Consider the following 20,577-nt stretch of genomic DNA (forward strand, 5'->3'; position numbering starts at 1 on the left):
GAGGTATAAAATGAATGAAAATGGACTAAATTTCCATTCAATGAACCTTCCTTTCTTCACTTTTAGTTGAGAATCAAATTAAACTAATGCTGGTTCAGTGAACCGCTTAAAGACTTATAGATAAGTAAAATTAAAACTTCAAGCTGTCTTTCCCAGTACTTGTACCTGGAGACCCTTCTGGGTAATCCTTTCTGATTTCATCCCTTTCACTGGTTCAGTATCTGGCCCTGTGAGGTGGATCAGCACTGGCCTCGGGCAATCTGGAGGTCATTTCCTTTACTCTCCACTCCTAGATAAGCTTAAATGAGTTACTGCTTTCTAACTCCACCTGAAATCATTTGCATGGTTACAGGTACTATACTCAAGCAACTATATTAATTAGAAGCGACAAGCATCATTCTGGTTTATGATTAGCTTCTTTGAATGGTACTTTATAATGCCTTTATGAATTCAAATGTACGGAATCACAACATTATTTCCAAGATTATTTCCAGTTCTGAAATGTAGTGTAATCTAAGAGTCTGAGTCTGACATGACACGGTTAGCCTGTAGGTCAGCTGTTGGCCCTGTACCCCAACGCCAGCTTTATAAAAGCACACCACTGTGCCATCTTCTCCATATACTAAATATGCTCCTTCGGGCCTCTGTGCAGGCTGTTCGCTCTGCCTGAAATGCCCTCTTCCTCTATGACTTACTGGAAGTGTCACCTTCCCTGGAACACTTTTCTGGACCTCCAGTTGTGTGGACAACTTTCCTTTTCACCCCTGCCCCCTCCCCATATGCCTTCTATAGCACTCATTGCACTAAATGGCACTCATTTGTGTATGTGTCTGCCTTGCCTAATTCGCTGTGCACTCCTCGGGAGCAAAGATCTCTTCTCATCCCATCCTTGTAGTCCTAGCTGCTAACCTAGCATTCAGCACATGGTGTGCACTCAAAACGTTCAGTGAAACTGTAGTCATGTGAGTCCCGACCACATAAAAAAAGTGTTTAAAGGAATTACCATTCTGATCATTTTTACTAATAAGGATTAAAAAGGTACTCATTAAACTCTACAGTGGGGAGTTCCCTGGTGGCCTAGTGGTTAGGATTCTGGGCTTTTACTGCCATGGCCCAGGTTCAATCCCTAGTCCAGGAACTGAGATCCCACAAGCCACGCAACATGGCCAAAACAACAACAACAGAAAAAAACTCTACAATGACTAGATAAAATTTTCAGACAAATTAAAATTTTTCATTACAATATTCTTTCTGTAATATTAAAATGTTTACCTATTACAAGTAGAAACTAAGAAAAAAATAAAACCTGGAGACAATCTAAAATGGAAAGCCCCTCCCTGCCCCCATATATTTAATTTATTTAAACCATTAGAATGATTTTTTAAATTCTATTTTTAGTTCTCTTAATTTATTTGAAAACTATTCATTCAGAATCTACTATGTGCAATTTACAGTGCTAGATACTGGTGATAAAAATGTGAACAAAACAGACAAGGTATTTTTATTCACATATCTATTTTCTAGCAGGGAAAACAATATACAAATTAAATGATTACTTAATTACAACTATATAAAGTGCTCTGAATTTTTAAAAGCAGCACATCTCCTAATCTGGGGTGGGGATGCTTAGAAAGTCACTACAGAAGTGACATATAAACTGGGCTCTGAGGATTGAAGAGGCATCAACTAGGGTTGGGGTGGGAGGCCTCCAGACCATGGGAATAGCAAGTGCAAGGAAGAGACCTTGAGTGGGGCGGAATATGCATTTCAGGAACCAGAAGGTCGGTGTTGCAAGAGTACAGGCAACCAAGGGGAGGACAGGAAATGTGGCAGGGTCTTCCCTGGGCATTCAGTGAGCAAGACAGAACAGGTGCTTATTCTCATGAAGTTTATATTCCAGAGGTCAGATGGCAGGGTTTTGGGGACTCATTAACAGTTTTAAGTAGGGGAGAAATGTGATCAGTTACACTTGTTTTTAGTTAAATGTTGTATATTTGAGGTATAACATACATAGAACAGATATGTAGTTTTAAACGATTATTCCTGCTGCAGTTTCAACAGTTCTCTGAGGCAGAGAATTCTCTACTTACAAAAGAAAAAACTAAGGTTCTGCAAAACTAATTTATTTGAGGATATTTATTCAACAAACATTTGAGTGCCTACAATATGGCAGGCACAGTACAGTGTGTGCATTCATACAGAGATGAATGCAACAGTCTTGCTCTTAAGAAACTCACCATCTGATGGGAGAGACAGATCTAGGAACACTATATAGTGTAGTCCATGCTAGAAATGAGGAAAGTATAAGGGAGCAGAGAGGAATTCAATCTTCCTAGGAAGAATGAATCATTTCACCTCTGTGTTAAAGCTGCATTTTTTTCATACTATTAGTTTTTGAATTCTTAATCATTCCTGTGCTTGGAACACAGTAGGTACTCAAGCATATGTCTATGATACAAACCAACCCAGGTTTTCAACTTCTAGTTCAGTGCCTTTCCAGTAACTAAATATGCCCCTAACTGGAAGAGCATGCATTAATTCCAAGGAGTTCTTCTTTTGAAGCTGCTTTTGAAGCCAGCTTACAAACCACAAAAGAAAGTATCATTAAATTAAAGTCAAACCTCATTTTTTGACCCAGCCTGAAAACCCATAACAATATCTAAACATAGTTTTTTTTTTTTTTTTTTTTTTTTTTTGCGGTACGCGGGCCTCTCACTGCTGTGGCCTCTCCCGTTGCGGAGCACAGGCTCCGGACGCGCAGGCCCAGCGGCCATGGCTCACGGGCCCAGCCGCTCCGCGGCATATGGGATCCTCCCAGACCGGGGCACGAACCCGTATCCCCTGCATCGGCAGGCGGACTCTCAACCACTGCGCCACCAGGGAGGCCCCTAAACATAGTTTTTTGTTGTTGTTGTTTTTTGTGTGTTTTTTTTTTGCGGTACTCGGGCCTCTCACTGTTGTGGCCTCTCCCGTTGCGGAGCACAGGCTCCGGACGCGCAGGCTCAGCGGCCATGGCTCACGGGCCTAGCCGCTCCGCGGCATGTGGGCTCTTCCCGGACCGGGGCACGAACCCGTGTCCCCTGCATCGGCAGGCGGACTCTCAACCACTGCGCCACCAGGGAAGCCCAAACATAGTTATTTTTTTTAAAGCAAATCTTCATTTAGAAGAAATTCTCCTATGAAGACAATCAAGAAACTGCCATCTAGTCCTTCATAATTCATGATCTCTGTCCTCAAAGAGCTTATATTTTGGTTTCTAATTGGAAAGATAAAACGTAGCACATAGAAAGAATAAAACAAAATACAAGGTAGCATTTGTTCATTGATTTAACATATTTACAGACTGCTTAATACAGGCCAGGTAAGGAGCCATCGTAGGGATGCAAAAATGAGCAGGACAAAAGCCTGCCTTCAAGGAACTCAGTCTTATGGAGGAAGCCAAGAATAACACAGCCCAGGACAATAAGAGTTGTAATTCAGCAGGTACGCACAGATGAGAACACAGTTGCCATTGGTTCTAATTCATCAGGCACCTATACCTATGCCTTATCAGTTATTAAATATTTTAACACTACCTCTGATTATAATACAAATTGATAAATAAATAATTGCTATATGAAAAAACAATGACACGAAAAAATTAACATTAAAATGGCTCAGAGGAGATGGTGAGAACTGAAGTTTAGTGATGGTCTTAGGATCCTCCGGGTTTCTCAGCAAGGAAGGTTAGCATATTTGGATAAGGAGCTGGTTGTAGGGAAGGGGAACAGAGTTACCAAAAGGCCAGTGGTGGCAACTACCGAGGTATAGCCCTCCATCTGTGTTGAGGACATGGCTTAGAGTTGTGCTGTCCAGCATGGTAGCCACCAGCCACATGCAGCTTCTGAGCACTGGAAATGTGGTTAGTCTGAATTGAGATGTATTAAATGAAAAGTACACTCCAGATTTCAGAGTTTCACATGAAAAAAAGGATGTAAAGCACCTCAATAATTTTTTTTTTACTGATTATATGTTTACGTAATATTCTGGATATACTGAAGTAAATAAAGCGTTATGAAAATCAACTTCACCCTTTTTTTCTACCTTTCTAATGTGGCTACTAGAAAATTTAAAATTACATGTGTGGCTCACATTTGCGGTTTGCATTCTATTTCTACTGCACAGTGCTAGTCCAGAGAGCTTTAAATAACAAGCTACAGAGTTTAATCCCTTGAGGCAATGAAACACTATTGAATGTTTTCAAACTTAAGTGCTTGTGGTAGATTTGGGGAGGGGACAGGAAACATAAAGCACTGTTTCAGGAAGACTAGCGTGGGGGGCAATCCCTAGCGTCAAGACACTAGAGGCAGTTGTCAATGTCAAAAGGCCAGCAAATGTCAAAGGGTAAGCAGGCTCAGCTGGAAAGTATACAAGGTCTTTAGAAGTCCCACGCTGGGTGTAGAGAGGAGGAAGAAATCAAGAGCAGGGTGAGGTGAGGGAAGAGTAACAGCTGCAAGCACTGACATGAGCCTGGATAACCAAGGTGCACTGCTCAGCGGACTAGCAAGCCCAGCCCTGGTTTAGGCTTAGGTTAGATCTCAGCTGGCTCAGTGGTAAAGGCTCCCAGGCGGAGGTGCAATTCAAGAGAACAAAATCCGTGTTCTCTTTAGTGATTTCAGATCTATCTCTACGTGGCAAGACCTCCACCAGGCGGGATCAAGTCCAGAGGAGTAGAAAGCAAGGCTACCGGAAACTACAAGACAGCGATAAATCATGAAAGCAAAAGCCCAGACTCACAACACTGCCAGCAAATATTTACTGAGATTTTGCTGTATGCCTGATACTTGGCTCGGCTCTGGAGGCATGGGAAGCAAAACAGACATGGTCCTGAATCACAAACTGCAGTGAGAGCTATGAAGAAAGAACAGGAGCTCTGAGACCTAATTAAGGGTGGATGGGAGTAATGGGATGAGGTCATAAAGGAAAGACTCTCTGAAGAAGAGACAATTTCATCTTAACCCTGAAGTCAGGTGGGTAAAGACTAGGGGGGAAGAACAGCCCAAGCCAGGAGAGTGGTATGTACAAAAACCTTACAGCTGGAAAAGGCTTGGGTAATTCAAAGAATTGAAACAAAGGCTGTGTCGTTAGAATGTCAGGAAGGCAGGTGGGCCATAAAAAGGTGAGAGAAGGCTGGAGAGGCAGGCAGAGGCCAGATCTTGCGAAGCCTCAAAGGATGCAAAATAAAATCCTAAACGGGTCTGAGCGCAATGGGAAGCCGTGAGGGGTTCTGACCAGGGAAATCCTGATGGGTTCCAGGTGTTCCAACCACCTATGCTCTGCTCAGCCTACTGAACAGAAGCCGGCTTGGCAGCAGAGGGGCAGGAGCCAGCATTTGTAGCTGAGTAGCAGGATAGCTGGTCTGGGGTAAGAGTTTAATATAAGGCCCTTCAAGTGTTCCAGGGTTACAAGGCTGGGAGAAGGATGGCACCACCAAAAAATATAGAAAAATCTGATGGAAGAGCTGGTTTGGGAGCCATTAGCTGGGAGGCAAAGTTAGGCACAATTCTAAACATACCGGGTATGAGGGACTAGGGAAGAATTCCAGCAGGTATATGGATGTTGTTTAGAGAATGGAAGAGAGATGAGGCATGGATCCTCAGGTTAATAGACAGAAGTGATAGATAGTTTAAATCCCAAAAGTAAATAACGCTTTCAAGGAGTAGAAAAAGACAAAAAAAAAAAAAAAAAAAGACAACAAAAGGAGCCTGAGTTTGATACTTAGTGTTAATTTCTCTCTGGGATGGAAGTCAGGAGAAAGGGCTCTCAAAAGGGATAGAGCACGAGGGAGTCTTCTGGGAGTGATGGAACTGTTCTGTATCCTGGTTATGGTGATGGTCACATGAATCTGTACATGTACTAACATTCACAGAAACGTACACACACTAAAAGTCATTGTTATTATATGTTATTTAAAAGTAAAAAAAAATTTTTTTTAAAGGGTGGGGTAGTCAAAAGGACTGAGCTACAGGGAGACAGAACAGAACAGGATAAAGCCCGAAAGGATGCTCTGGGAAATTTAACCATTAAATTAAATGGCAACCTTGGAAAATGCCTCAGTGAGTGGTGGTGAGGTTAAAAGCCAGGCTGCAAAGGTTCAAGGATGACTAAGTAGTGAAGGGAAGCAGTCAGTATAGCCTCCTCTGTTAGAATTCTGGAGGTGAAAGGAAGAACAGAATGGCACAGGAGCTCAAACAGGTAAGAAGTGGGAGATTAGCAAACTACCAGAGCCAAACTTCCCAGACTCTATGAATTGCTCCATTTAAGTATTCTTCTAGAACATGCCTTCTGCACATGAGCTGTTCACTTTCTTATTGTCCCATTAAACTAAAACTGCTAAAATGAACCCGAAATCATGACATTTTTAACTCTGTTCCTTAGTCAACTGATATTTACTGTGTTCCTACTATACAGTAAGCACCCTGCTGGATACAAAAGTGAATAACGCCTGGGCCCTGGAAGAGCACACAGGATTAATCACGACAGCAAAGGTACTGGAGTGATCTGCATGAAGGGCTCTGAAAGCCTTGACCTCTGAATTAAACACATTTTAATTTATCTTTATAAAAATTAAATAAGGAGGAAATTAAAGCAAAGCTTAGATGTAACACTAGTAAAAATGTTCCCGATTCCTAAAAACTAAGAATGAGTTTAATTAATTCTTAAGTTAGGTATGGGGAACGTAATCATCAGTAGCATTTCCCTTTTCCATCCCTCTCTACTTTTCAGTGTGCTCTGCATTTCTTCCTCTGGATAACATAGGGGGCAAAATGGAACAAGCACAGGCTTTGAAACCAAACAGACTAAGACTAAACCGATGTCCTTGAACTTCCTAGCTCTGTGGCTTTTGCAGGCTCTTTTTCTCATCCATAAAACAGTAATGACACCTACCCCGCAGGCTTAAGAATTAGGTAAAAATATAAACAGGTTGGCATACGCAAAACACGCAAAAAATGTCAGCTTAGGGCTTCCCTGGTGGCGCAGTGGTTGAGAGTCCGCCTGCCGATGCAGGGGACACGGGTTCGTGCCCCGGTCCGGGAAGATCCCACATGCTGTGGAGCGGCTGGGCCCGTGAGCCATGGCCGCTGAGCCTGCGCGTCCGGAGCCTGTGCTCCGCAACGGGAGAGGCCACAACAGTGAGAGGCCCGCGTACCGCAAAAAAAAAAAAAAAAAAGAAAGTTAGCTTAACATTATTACTACCATTTGAAGAAATGGTATTGTTCTGATTTAAAACATTTTTAAGTGCTTCCATTTGAATGAGAAAAAAAATCATCTTTTTTCCCCAAGGGCATGACATTTATGTGCTACCTTAGAAAAACAGCTTGGGAATTTCTTCTCCTTAAGTCCTATCAGGAACTATTTTGCTCAAATAATGATGTTTGGGACAAGCACTGAAAAACAGTCAACAACTAAGAAACTATAAAGGCATCATTATTATCATCACGGCATCCCAAGTGGAACAAGCCAGTCTGATTTGTGATCTGGATACTTGCCTTAGTGTATGGACCTACTACATTCACATCTCTCCTACTGCCTACCTAGTGTGACACTGCACACTTGTAGAGTTGTCAATGTTCTAAAAGTTCTGCTTTTTAAGAGGCATTTACAAAACACTAGCAAAAGAATAAACATAGTTTCAAAGCCAAGATGCTTCTCCAAATCAATAGGAAACTATCATCCTACTGTAATTCCCCACAACCACGAAGGAAATAGCCTCTATTGTTAAACCTGCACAAAATGCTAAGATGTAAGATTTCGATACAACTCATTTCTGTTTGCTTAACTGCTGGGGGGGGGGGACAGTAATTAATGACGTTTTATTCACTGACCATGGGGAAACATCTCTGGCCAATTTTGCTGTATAATTTTGCTTATATTGTAAGCAAATGGCCAACTTGAAATTCACCTTATCCCTCGCTTCAACCTCTAGCACAGACGCTAAAAAGTAACAAAACAGCCAAAAGATACATGAGAAAGCAAGGAGCCTGAAAAGACCCAGACTAGTTCTCGGTGCCCAAAGAACTGAGGATGGGCTGGTCCTTAAGGAGCCTGATAAGAGGCTACCTTTACTGGGTGTCTTCAGCCACTATAGTGCATTTAAGCCCACTGTGGAAACCCACTAGTTTGAAACCAAAGGGCGCAGGACCAGGGAATGCAGAAAACACTTCGGGCTGGTCGTCCGCTGATATTCCCCTCGCCCTCCTTTCCCCGAGGAGGTTGAATCGTCTCTCGAAGGTGGCCACACACGCAGGGCTCTGGGGTGAGGGGTGGGGGCGGGAGCGGGAGCAGGGGAACGCATTCACTCCGTCACGCAGGTCCTGCACACAGGTGGGGACGGGGAGGCTCCGAGGCCTGCCGCCCCCCTCTGCCACCGCCAGGCAGGGGCCCCGACGCGCCTCCGCGGGCCTCGGCTCTCCGCGGGGACCCCTCCCTGCCCCGAGGTCCCCCGGCGACGGGAAGCGAACTCGACTCGACCAGCCCACCCGGAAGCCCTCCCCCAGCTCACACCTGCCGGCGCGTGACGCCCGGAGTCGCGCTCGTCTGCCGGTCCCGGCCCGGCCATTCGGGGCGCCCCTTCCCCGCGAGCGGATGTCGCCCGCGTCCCTCCCAGCCCCGGGGTCAAACCCACCAGACGCCCGCCCCGCGGGGCGCGCGCCCAACGCCGCCACCCCCGCCAACCCCGCGCGCGCTCACGCCCCTCCCGGCCCTTTCCCCGCCGCGCGCGCTCACTCGCGAGGACACGCACACGCTGCGCCTCAGCTTGACAGGCCGACCCCGCGCCGCGCGCTCCCGCGGGCGTCCTCGCCCACCCGGCCGGCCAGCTCTGACTGGGCGGTGAGCGGGGGAGGGGAAGGGCGGCGGTGGCCGTCGGTCCTCACTTACCACTGAGCCGTGCCGGCTCCGAGTGCGCGGCGTTCCGCTGTGAGGCGATGCGCCGCGATGCGCGCGGTCCCCGCTTCTCTGCAGGCTATGGAGGCGACGTAGTAGAGGGACTGAGGGGCTCGGGGGGGATCACTCCCTCCCGCTTCACCTCCGAGAAACACGGGGACCCCAGGAACTAAAAACAAAATAAACAAACTTTCCCCTCCGCCTCCCTCCCCCAAAACCACAACACAAACACTCGGGGGCCCGCCCAGAGCCCCACTCCATTGGCCGCAGGGAGGATGCTGCCGGCCCTCACTGGCTGGCTTTTGTGCCCGTCAAGCTGCCGTTCCGCCCCTCCAATTTCTCGCAGCTGCCGTCGCCCCTCATTGGTCAAATGCGTTCCGTTTGACGAGCTACGATTGGCTGAGCTGTCTGCGCCAATCATTCGGGGGCACACCCCCTCAGCATCCCAGAGACCTTTTCCTCGGTCGCAGACTCGGAGAGGCGAGGGGGAAACTAGAGCATGATGGCGGCCGAGCTCACTTGGCGCAACCATCGTCTTTTTCCTTTTATTAGCTCATTAGTGCCTCGCCCTCGCGCTGTTTCCCCTAAGCTCCTTTCTCCATCCAGTACTGCCTAATAACGGAATCTATACGTCCCGGCTCCTTGATTTATCCCCGCCGAAGTGCTGAGTGTGGGCTGGTTGTGAATCATTGGACTGTCCGCATGTCACTCCCTAGTCAAATCTTCAAACTATTGGTGGAACAGCAAGAAAGTCCGTGCAACAACAAGGGCTAATGCCATTGGTTTGTCTCCACTGAGTTCTTTCCTGGTACCTTATTGGGCAAATAGGCTCGTCGGTCAGATCTGGATTCGCTGTGCTGTGGTTAATTGTTTGCTAGGGAGTTTGAATGACTCCCGTCATTTGGCCTGTGATTGACGATAGTAACGATTACCATTTATTGCATGCCCGCTTTGTGCCAACCATGCAGAGTTCTTTACAAGGACTATCGTTTGAGCCTGTGAGCTTTACGTTCTCTAAATTTTACAGTTAGGAAACTGAGGCTCCAGAGACGTTAGGAAATTTGCCCAAGGTCACCTAGATATAATGTAGTTGGTAGACCAGCATTTGGTCCTAGGTCTGTCTGACTCCAGAGCCTTCGCTCTTTTCACTGTACTGTAGTGCCTTTCCCTTAGCCTAGAATCATACCCATCAGCCAACCCAACATCTTCCAAAGCTTTCAATCAGAACCTAAGTTCCTCAGTTTCTGGAGGTGACATTGCTGGGGACTAAAGCTATGGAACAGGCTGTCATTGCCTCCACTGCATCCTCTTCTCCAGCACCTATTCCTCCCCACCCTGAATTAAACAGTCTTGGTGGTTCCTGACCAGAAGCCTATCTACCTTTATGTTCATTTTCTCAGCTTTATAAATAAATGGACACTTCTACCAGCCTTCTGTTTCAAGCCGACCTTCCTGACCCACACCCATCCATCTCCAGCTCACTCTCTTTTGAGAGAGTCCTCAAGAGCCAGAAACAAGAAGGGAGTCTAAGGAGAGAAAAAGAATAAATCGGTTTAGAAATAAATAATTTACTGTATGCAAATGGAACAGTCCTTCAGCTCCTGGATAGGTTCCAGAGTAGCCCCTGATGCTGTGCAAGACAAGTGCTCCTGGCTTGTGGCCATTGGATTCTTTCTCTGTGGCCGCTTTCAGCAAAGTGAATCCAACATTCCAGCCAGGGGAGGGCAGAATGCTTAGGACCCACTGCCAGAGAGCCGGCCCCAGGCTCTGGGACTGAAATGATCTCCAGGAGCACAGTGCTGGACGATAGCCTGCATTCCGTCTCGGGTAATTAACATTTTACCATCCCAAATCCCCACCCCCGGTAGCTTCAGTGGGATCACTGCCCTTGTTTCGTCTCCTGATCCAAGCTGTTGTGTAACCGCATTGGCACTGCTTTAATAGTAAAACAACCACTGTAAGACAGTAATAGTGCTCAACACTTATAGCCTTTCAGCAGAGGAAGACAAGTGTTTCACAAACATCAATTAAGATTAAATGGCAGGTATTCCTAGGGCAACTGCCAGCAGAAGGACAGAAGAAAATTCATGAGTCAAATTCTAAGAAAGGTGCTAAGAACCTGAATCCTTATAACTACATGCACATACCCCATACTAGCATTCCAATAGGGGGATTCTGAACCAGAAAACAAAAAGAATGAGAAATGGTCAGTGTCCAAAACCTTCCTTATCTTCATAGTTGGTTGTTTGTAACTCTATTTTTAACCCTTAAACTAGTGCTTGGTTTTATAGTTAATTGTTGGACATACCTGTCTCCCCAACTCAGTTTAAAGTTCCTTGAAAATAAATGATTTCTTTTTCATCTTTGTATGTCTCGAATTGCTCTGATTATAAAAGGTTCCCCCAATAAATAATTATTCAGTAAATATTTATGGAGCTTGTTGGCACTCTCCTAAGGTACAGAGGCTGCACAGATGAATAAAACACGTCTGCCTTTAGGAACCTCGATTTAGTGGGGGTGACCAACAGGTAAACACAGTGCAGATGGCTTGGAGGGACATGGGACTCAATCTTGGAGAGACAAAAATGGCTACCCTGAAGGTGTGACAGCTACAAGGAGAACTAAAGGATGAATTGTGATTACCTAGGCAAGAGACTGGGGATGTGCGGTGACCTGCAATGCTTGCTCTCTGGGGGCAAGGAGCAGGATAGGAATATCCAGGAGTGACCAAAGCCGGTGCTTCCTATAACCTTTGCCTTTGAGGGCCTTCAGGGGTCTGTCCACTTCACCTCGTTGTACTTTCCTTCCCCAGGAGAAAGCAGGAAGCCAGAAACCCTGTTGTGTTTGCCCACTTGAGAATAGGAAAATAATTTCCAAATAAGATTGCTGCTTTTCTGATCATAAAAGTAACATTGAGTAAAGATTTCAGACAATACAGAAAGTTTTAAAGTAGAAAATAAAATCTCCCTCAAATCTCACTACTAGAGCCAACTGCCATTAAGGAGAGTATCCTCCCAGACTCTTTTATGAATAGACCCACACATGGATTTCTTCCAACAAACAGTGGGGTGTGGTTTAGGGTCTTGTCTGTACTTCGATAGCTCTCATTGCTCAGAACTGCAGCTTTGGATGGAACCTGTTCTCACTTTCTATACTTGCGGGAGGAAAGCCAATAAATCAACTAAATATTTATTGTGGAGGATGATGGTTTCAACTTCCTGTCGCAGCAAATGACAAATTACCACCTGTTACAGGACTTTGGGGCTTGCTCAGCCTAGTGTGGAGTCAGTGAATGGTGGGGAGGAAAGGGGTCTGCTGTACTCACTGCCCGAGGGCTAACAGGCTGCTTTGGTGGCTGTGGAGTCGATTCCTGCCCTGAAAAGGCAGCTCAGGTCAAAGAATGACATGCTAGGGTGCTCTCCTTTGCTTTCTCATTTCTTCTCTGCATTCTACTTGCGGTAAATATTTTGTATTTGTTTGTCACAACACACGCAGCTTTGAGAGTAAAAAGACTCGCCAAGCCCTGCACACTCGTATGCAGGCCAAGTGCAGCATGTTCTTGGAGCGCTATACTATTCTTAGAGCTCTATATGTGGTGTTCTATACAGTTGGCTTTTTGCTGGAGGGGAAGGCAGATTTAATGAGTGATAGCTGCCTTGGATGGCTACCAAAAGTGCTCTAAGCCATTCCAAGCAACAGGCCTTCCTTTCTTCCCTTGAGAGATTGTTCTGTGATCCCTGAACACATTGCATTGGCCTGGACAAAATCCAATACAAGGGGAATTTCTGCAAACAATTCTGCAATGACCCACAAGCTTGGGGTGACATAGCCAGCTGGATCGGCTCCAGCTCTGATTTCTGTGGCACAGGAGAACTCCCTTTACCCTTTGCACTGGCCTCTCATTTCTGTGAGACATTTGGAAGTGTTTATAATGCAGTCTCCGGTTCTCAAACTTATAATCATGGGAAGATTCCCTGTCAAAGAACTAACTCCAGAAGACAAGAGGACAGCTGACAGCTGATCTGGCTCACTTGGGAAGTGGGTGTGGCCACAGCCAAGGCCAATAGCACTGGGGGAGGGGAACTTTCTAGAGGGTGCTGATTACAGAGGACACGCTCATAAGAATTTATTACGTTTGGTAGCATTTATTGTGCAACAAAGCCCTTGTGACAGAAGCTGTGCTGCCTCTAAATCACCTCTTATTTCTCACAACCACACTTCCTGAAAAGCTCCTAGGGAAGCAGCAAACACTGGACCCCTCCTGTGTGCTGGCCAATGCTCGACCCCCAGGAGGTTCACAGGAGAACCAGATGTGCTGTTAATAACACCTACCCTTTCGTGAACACCGATGTGTGTCAGACACTGTACTGAGGGCTTTACATGGATCATGGCGGTTAACCTTCACAACAACCATGGTTATCCCCATTTTCCAGGTAGGGAAACTGAGGCTCTGAAGGGCTGACTAACTTGCCCCAGGTCGCCACAGTTAATAACCTCACAGCTGAACCCAGGCCCTCTGACTCCAATGAGTCAGCTCTTTTCCATGCTGCTATGTTGCCCAGAGGCGTCTACATCGGATACGCCACAGTGCCGCTGGAGAGACAACCAGCCCCCAAATGAACAGTCGCCCTCATAGCCTTTATGAGCTCAACCCCATGCTCTTTTCTCTACAGACTCAGGGAAAGAGGCGCACCTCTTCCTGGCTAAACTACTGCCTCTGATGGTCCTTCCTCTGCATCCAGTTGGGATCTGGCTCCTCTCCCACCCCCTTCAAAATAGGCTTCCTGCCTGCCTGCCTGCCCTTTTCCCCTCTTTTTCCTTTTCTCAGCGTCTTAAATAATGCCCTGTGGCCATATCCACCACTGCTGTTCCGTATCCTGGCTTCCAGCCCTAACTCTCTACTGAAACTCATTTCTCTGAGCTCACCTATGACCTCTTTGTGGCCAACATCCAAGAGACTTTCTTAGTCCTTGTTTCCATGGCTTCACCACTATGTTTTACTCTGAAAATCTTCTCTCGGTTCCTCAAAATAGCCAGCTCCCCTCCTACCTCTACAACTGTTCATGCTCTTTTTCATATCCCCTCTTTCTCTAAGCTCCTTCTAAGGAGTCTCTCTCTCTCCTCTCCTTATGTTGCCTTCCGGGGCTGTCGGGGTGGGGGGTGGGGGGTGGGGAGTGGGGGTGGAGAGCCGGGTCGTTGTCCTGCCTTCACCTCTGAGATCGTGATTTTCATTTCTCTGTCCCCAGCCTTCATTCTGCAGGCCACTTGCTGTGTGATCGTGTGCAAGTCACATAAACTGTCTGAGCTTCAGTTTCCTCATTTCTAAAATAAGTGTACTGAATCCGATTTGTTATTCTAGACTCTAAGATAATAATAAAACCTCAAGTTTGTAAGCACGTGCTCTGCCAGGCAGGCCTGGCGGCGCAAAATGAAAGCATGGGGCTCCTCGTTCCAAAATTATTAAGAATTTCAAGACAGCAACAGCAGAGCATTAAACCAAATGTGGGACCCTTCGCCTTCTGGGTGCAGGTCCCATGGGAGCCCGCAAGTTGCATGCCCATGAAGCTGGCCCTAGTGCCAGGCACTGCTGTAGTTATATAGGTATTGACTTACTCAGTCCTCATAACAATCTCATGAGGTAGATACAGATGAGGACACTAGGGCAGAGGGAGGTTAAGTAATTGTCCAAGGTTGCATTTTTTAATTGGTAGGGCTGAGAAAAAGTACACCTGTTGGTTGGAGTACTTGTGAGATTCATACCATGAAGGATGGTTTCCTCCCCGGGGTCCCCTCAGGAGGACTTCCTGGTGGCCTCTCAGCGGGCCCATGCCCATTGCTTCCTCAGTGAGTTTGCCGGCCCTCGGAGGCCCCTTTCTCTGTCCCCTGTACCGAGGTCTACACTCCCTTCAAAGCTCAGTTCAAGCCCCTTTTCCTCTCAGGGACTTCTGGAGCAGAGAAGCCAGACCCACATCTCCTTCCCTCTAAATTCTCTTGGTACCCTGTAGACCCACATCTCCTTCCCTCTAAATCTCGCCCGGCCATGGGGGTTGTTCATAGGCATGGGTGAAAACTAACAACTCCAGAATTTGTTAGGAAGAGGGCTCAGCGGCAGCAGTCTGGTTGGGGGTGGGGTACTGGGGGAGTCCTCTTGGCAGGACAGTGGCAAAGTAGGGAAGGGTCCCAGGTGTGACAGTTGGGGGTTAGCGCTGGGAGCCTGGAGGAAAGTGGCCCGGGGCCAGGGGTCCAGCGGCCTTGCAGGCCAAATCCAGCCACTGCCTGTTTTTGCACAGCTCTTGAGCAAGAATGATTTTTACATTTTTTGAATGGGTGGTAAAATTAAAAGATGAGTAATATTTTGTGACACACGAAAATGAGACGAAATTCAAATTTCAGCGTCCCCCAAATTTCATTGGAACAGCCACGCCCACTCACTCGCATCGTACTGGTGGGCTTTAGCGCTGCAGCAGCAGCAGCGGTCGTGACAGACCCCGCATGTCCCCAAAGCCTAGAACATTTACTATGTGGTCATTTACAGAAAGTTTGCCGAGCCCCGGCCCCTGCCTTCTTTCTCTACTCTGAGGAGGAAAGCAAGGCGCTGCGAGCGGCCGCCAGGTGTCAGCATCGCCCCGCGTGCTCTCAGCCCCGCGCTCCGCGGGGACCCGCAGCGTCGGGCTCTGCGCCCCGACCCGCGCCGGTCCTGGGGCTCCTCCCGGTCCATCCGGGGAGATGCCGGCTGTCGTCGCCGCCGGCGAGTGCTAGGAAAGGGCTGGAAGAAAGCTGAGGAGGGTCTGGAGCCGCACGGGGTTCAGGACTGGCTCGGAAGCCCGGTGCCTTGGCGCGGGTCGGCAGGCTTTTCTGATGTGCTATTTGTTTGGTTTGGGTTTAATTTGTATTTTATACGAAGGAGTCTCCAAACAAACAAAAATTGTTTATTGTTACCCAAAACTATCCGTCAAGAAAAGTTGGGGACTTTTGCACAACCAGATAAGGAGGTGGCCCTCTTCCAGGCCCCCTGATAACAAACCTACAGAGCTGAGGAGGGGCCGCGGGGGTGAGAGGGCACCGGCGTAACTCAGACCCTGCTGAGCTGAGGACTCACGAGTGGCATCTCTGGAAAATTTCTCCATCTTTCTTTCAAAACCAGGGCCTTGAAACTTCTTCCAGGTGGATGAGCATTTAGGCCGGTGTGCCAAGTACTGGACATGAAAGTGTCAATTTTCCCGGGAGGGAGCAGGGGAGAGAATCCAGGAGAGAATGTCCCAAGAGGGAAGTGATAACCCCCCATATAACACAACGGAGGCTTCAGCCTTTACAGAGCTCCTCTTCTACATCAGCCACTGTGCTGAGTGCTTTACTCCCCGGGGCCTCTTGAGGGTGTACCAGGATTATCCCCATTTTACTTGGATGGATGTGGAGCAGCGTGCAGGGTCATTTAGCTAACATGTGGCGGAGTGGGAAATCCAACCCGAGCCTGCCCGTCTGCACTGTCCTCTTGCTGCCACAAGCCTCAGCTAAGATCACAGCAAGCAGGATGCCTGCCTCCCTGCCCCCACCCCCCCGCCGCTGCCCTAAATCCCAGACGGCCTGCCTCACCGTTCATCCCCAGGCCTAGTGCACAGTCAATACCTGCAGTGCCTCTCCTTGTTCAATCGCCCAACTTCCAACGCCTTCCAGGAGACCAGCCAGGGTGTCCAAGCCGCACTCAGGAAATAAGGGTCACCAGGCACGGTTCTTGGCTCAGCACAGGATGGGATGTGCTTTTCCCTTGCTTGTGCAAAGAGGACCATAGCCTCTGCAGGCATACTGCCTGTCTTGCCCTTTCCTCCCTTCCTCTTCCAGGCTCCCCACGCACTTGCTGGCTTCCGTGGCAGGTCCTAGTTGGTCCCTGTGACATGGACATCTATTCCTAGAGCTGCTTTCTAGTGGCTGCAGACAGTGCCTCACTTCTAGCCACTTTTCTGATGCAAACTTGTCTCCAGCTGGCTGTCACTTGGAGAGGCCACATGATGCAGTGACCCTAGAGGGTCCGGATAACCAGGTTCTAGCCCTTCTCATGACTTGCTGAGCGACTTTGGACAGGTTTCCTCACCTCAAGGCCCATCTCCTCCTCACCTGCTTTCGTGCTGGCCTTTAAAAGAAGCATGCAGACAGGGTCATCCGTGAACAGCCAGAGAGGCCTGGAGACCCGGGTGACTGGGAAATGAAGACTGTCTGCTGAGGACATGTGCTGAAAGGAGAAGCCTTCCTGGAGGAAAGGATTTGATAAGGAAGGACTTCAAAGTCCTTAAGAAATGAAATCCTGTTTGGCTTCCATGTACAATTTCAGGAGTCAGGAACAAAAGTGAAAGGGTCATGATCAATTGCAGAGCCTCTGACACCATCCACATTGATTAGCCTTATTCTCTGTATCACACGGTTGTCAAGTGTTCAATCATTTAACGAATCGTTATTAAGCAGATACTGTGGATACGATAGTGAGGCGGAAAGACAGTGTCCTGGTCTCCAGGCACAGAATGGGTACCTGTCGTGGAGGCAGCAGCCTAAGCTGTCAGCAGCAGGGCCTTCCTCGGTTCAGAGCTGGTCAGGCAGAAGCTTCGCAGAGGAATGGTGAGAAGTTCAGGCCTGCCTAGCTTTTCAAAGCCTTCTGGCTGATCCAACGATGACTCGCCCTGAGAACACCCTCACATCTGCACCTGCCACCTCTCAACCTTTCCCAAGGTGCAAATCCTCTCAACCTTGGTCCGGCTCAGCTTGCTGAGCCCGAGGTGCCTGCTCTGCACCAGACCTCCTGCCACTGGAACAGCAGTGCAGACAATCACAGCGACAGCCGCTGGGTCCTCCAGGCAGGGAGGAATGAGGGTGGTGGACAGCCAGGTGATAAACTATATGCACAGTGCATGGCAGGGCTCAATAGCTGCTAAAGGGGCTTTGTCAGAACGGAACGTGGTTGTGGTACCCCAAGTAGCGATCCCCACCTGGCCTGCGTTGAGGAGCGTGGAAGTCTCCCTACTGTCGGCCCTGGCTGCCTTTTGAGGTGGGGACACTGCTGGGCATACATGGGTATGTCCAAGGGTACTCTCTGTGTAGGACTTTAACTGAGACCGAAGGAACGGAACAGATTGGGAGGGAACGTGGCAGGGCTCTGGGTGGAGTAAGACAGATGTGTGCACATAAACATACCTGTTCCGCAGGTCCAAGGCAGGCAAGAGCTAAGCAAGGTAACCAGCACAAAGATGGAAGATGCTATTGTGTCAGTCACAGAAAGCAAAATCTTTGGCAAGTCAGCCAGCCTCTCTGGGCCAAAAAGATCTGTCAAAGAGAACTGTTTTGCAGGATGTAAGCACAGAAAGCAGCTCAGGGAGGAGCCCGTGGCCCTTCAGGGCTCCATGTAAAGAGCTCTTTCTCAACTGGGGCGATTCAACCCCAGGGATCTCGATCTCAACCCGCAGGGACACTTGTCAATGCCTGGAGACATTTTTGGCGGTCTCATCTGAAGGGGTGCTACCGGTAGTTGGTAGGTAGAGGCCGGAGGCGCTGCTAAACATTCTACCACGTGTAAGACAGCCTCTCCTCCCACAGAGAATTTTGTGTCCGAAGCGTCACTGGCGTTGAAGGCAGGAAACCCTGAGTTGGAGGGGCAGGCTAGACCTGCACTTTATGTGCTGTGGGATTTGGGGAGAACAGTGCACCTCCTCATCTGAAAAACGGGGGTGGTAAGACCCAAGCTGCTCATCATACAACTTTGTGAGGCTCAACCTCCAAATACACAGAACTTTTTGTTAACTTTGTAAAGGGCCTTTTCCTGAGCGTTTCTTAGTTTGAAACCTGCAGGTGACTGAGGAAGGCATCTAGCACGGTGACTAGCATATAGTAGGTGTTCAATAAATTAAAAAGAGGAAAGCGTCATAGCAAAAAAAAAAAAAAAAGTCTCCCCCGTAACCCCTCCCCTCCCCCCGGGCCCGTTTCCTCCATATCTCAAGGCTGCCTTTGTGGTCCAGCCTTTCTATTAGGGTCCAAACAGGCACGGACGGGGTAGTGCTGTTGGCAGAGGCAGTCTCAGAAGCACCCCTGAAGGATCAGGGCTAGGGCTAACCGTACCCCAAGGACTGCTGGCAATGAGACTGGGAAGTTTTGCTAATGTCAAGGGAAAGCCTCCCAGCTCCGTGCAGGGATCCTGGGCTTCCGGCTCCTACGGGGCGAGGTCTAGGGTGGCAGCAGCCCTGGGGTCTCAGCTCCCAAGTGCCTCTGCTCATCTGAGGTCGGCCCTCAAGGAGCTGTGCCATTTGTTGGCACTCAACCTACAGAGGCCGTACTCAGAAAGTGGGCAGCTTGGCAGTGGGGTGAGATGGGGCCAGAGAAGCCAGGCCCCGTACCTGTTCCTCCTGGAGCCCTTCTGATGTTACCAGCCTTACGGAAGCTGCTGCAGAGGGACCAAGGGCATGATCCATCCTTGAACTTGCCATCCAACTGGAAAGGCCAGGTGTCCCCTTGAGATTTGACGACAGAGAGACTATTTCACAAAGCATGTGCAAAGTGCTGGAACAGAGGGCAGACGCACTTAAAAGTGAGAAGCCGAAAGGCAGAACGGAGGGGCTGGAGTTTAGGCAGACAAGCTGCATTTTCGGTCTTCAGGATCCTCAGCCACCTTTGGACTCTCGTCTCTTCCCGAGCACCTTAGAGCTGGAGGGGGTCAGAGACCATCTCGCCGAAACCTCTGTAAGGAAGGGGAGAGGTGTCCCACCTCAAAGGCCGGCACTCTTCCCGTGACACTGTGTTGCTTCCTTTTTAACACATGGTCTCCCATCCTGCTTGGTTTCTCTGAAGAGAGTGAGAATGACCCCACGCTGGTGCAGGGAGAAGCCGGGGCAGGACAGCCAGCCAGGCTCAAGGCTGCAGCGACTTGGAACTTCCAGTCCAGAGCCTCCTGCATGTGAAGGCAGGGGAGGAACCGGGCTTGCTCTGGGTCAGGAGATGGGAAAGGGATTCCGTGGGCCTGCTTCTCTCGCAGGGGAGGCACAATCGCTTAGGAGCTTGTCCCCGCCTCTGGCCTCCCCCGGCCCCGTGCCCCAGAGGTGTTCACTCTGCTCACCAAGAGTGCTCTCCACCCAAACACTTCAAGCTGAGGTGTAACCCCTGCCCCTCGTTTTCCACCTCCCTCTCCCTTCCCCTCCAGAACAAGCAGGACCACATCGCCAGGCCTTGGTGCATAAGGAAGCACCTCCCAGCAAGGGTTTAATCCTCACAGGTGCTCACAGAGGTGGGTCAGGGTCCCTCACCCCCCAAGAACCAGGTTCACCCTTCCTTCCCCTGCCCCTCCCACCACCCACCGGGGAGGCCAGGCTCCTCTCGGGGTGCTCGCTGGTCCCCTTGCTCCCTCTCCCGTCAGGTGCTAGCAGGCACCGGGGCCCCTCGCCAAGGTGCTGCTGGTGCCCCAGGGTTTTGCAGAAGGAAAGATGTGAGGATGAAAGTTTGGCTCAGAAGTAGGAGGCTGAGAGAGGCTGAGCGTGGTGCTTTCTCAGGCGCTGCAGTGCCCGGCTCTCCAGGCCTCCAGCACCCGGCCGGAAGCAAGGCCAGCCACAGAGCCTGCGGTTTGGCAGTTTCTCTGTTGTCCATTCAAGATCTCTCTCCGCAGGTCCTCTCAGTCACATGCAT

The 20,577-nt window shown here is 48.9% G+C and overlaps 1 protein-coding gene across 3 annotated transcripts in view; it reads right to left on the reverse strand.

Moving 5' to 3' along the window:
- TNRC6B (trinucleotide repeat containing adaptor 6B) overlaps positions 1-9,113 on the reverse strand; it is a 256,842-nt gene extending 247,729 nt beyond the window's left edge. For 2 of the 3 annotated variants that reach the window (XM_081248097.1, XM_081248095.1), the window contains exon 1: positions 8,920-9,113. The gene's annotated coding sequence lies outside the window, so the exon portion shown is untranslated. Of the gene's footprint in view, positions 1-8,782; positions 8,866-8,919 lie in introns of those variants that run through there. The other variant, XM_081248098.1, reaches the window with a different exon arrangement.
- Between the last annotated feature and the right edge of the window lie 11,464 nt (positions 9,114-20,577).

The sequence above is a fragment of the Mesoplodon bidens genome, assembly GCF_964165515.1.
Source record: "Mesoplodon bidens genome assembly, chromosome: 11".
NCBI classification, from domain to species: domain Eukaryota; kingdom Metazoa; phylum Chordata; class Mammalia; order Artiodactyla; family Ziphiidae; genus Mesoplodon; species Mesoplodon bidens.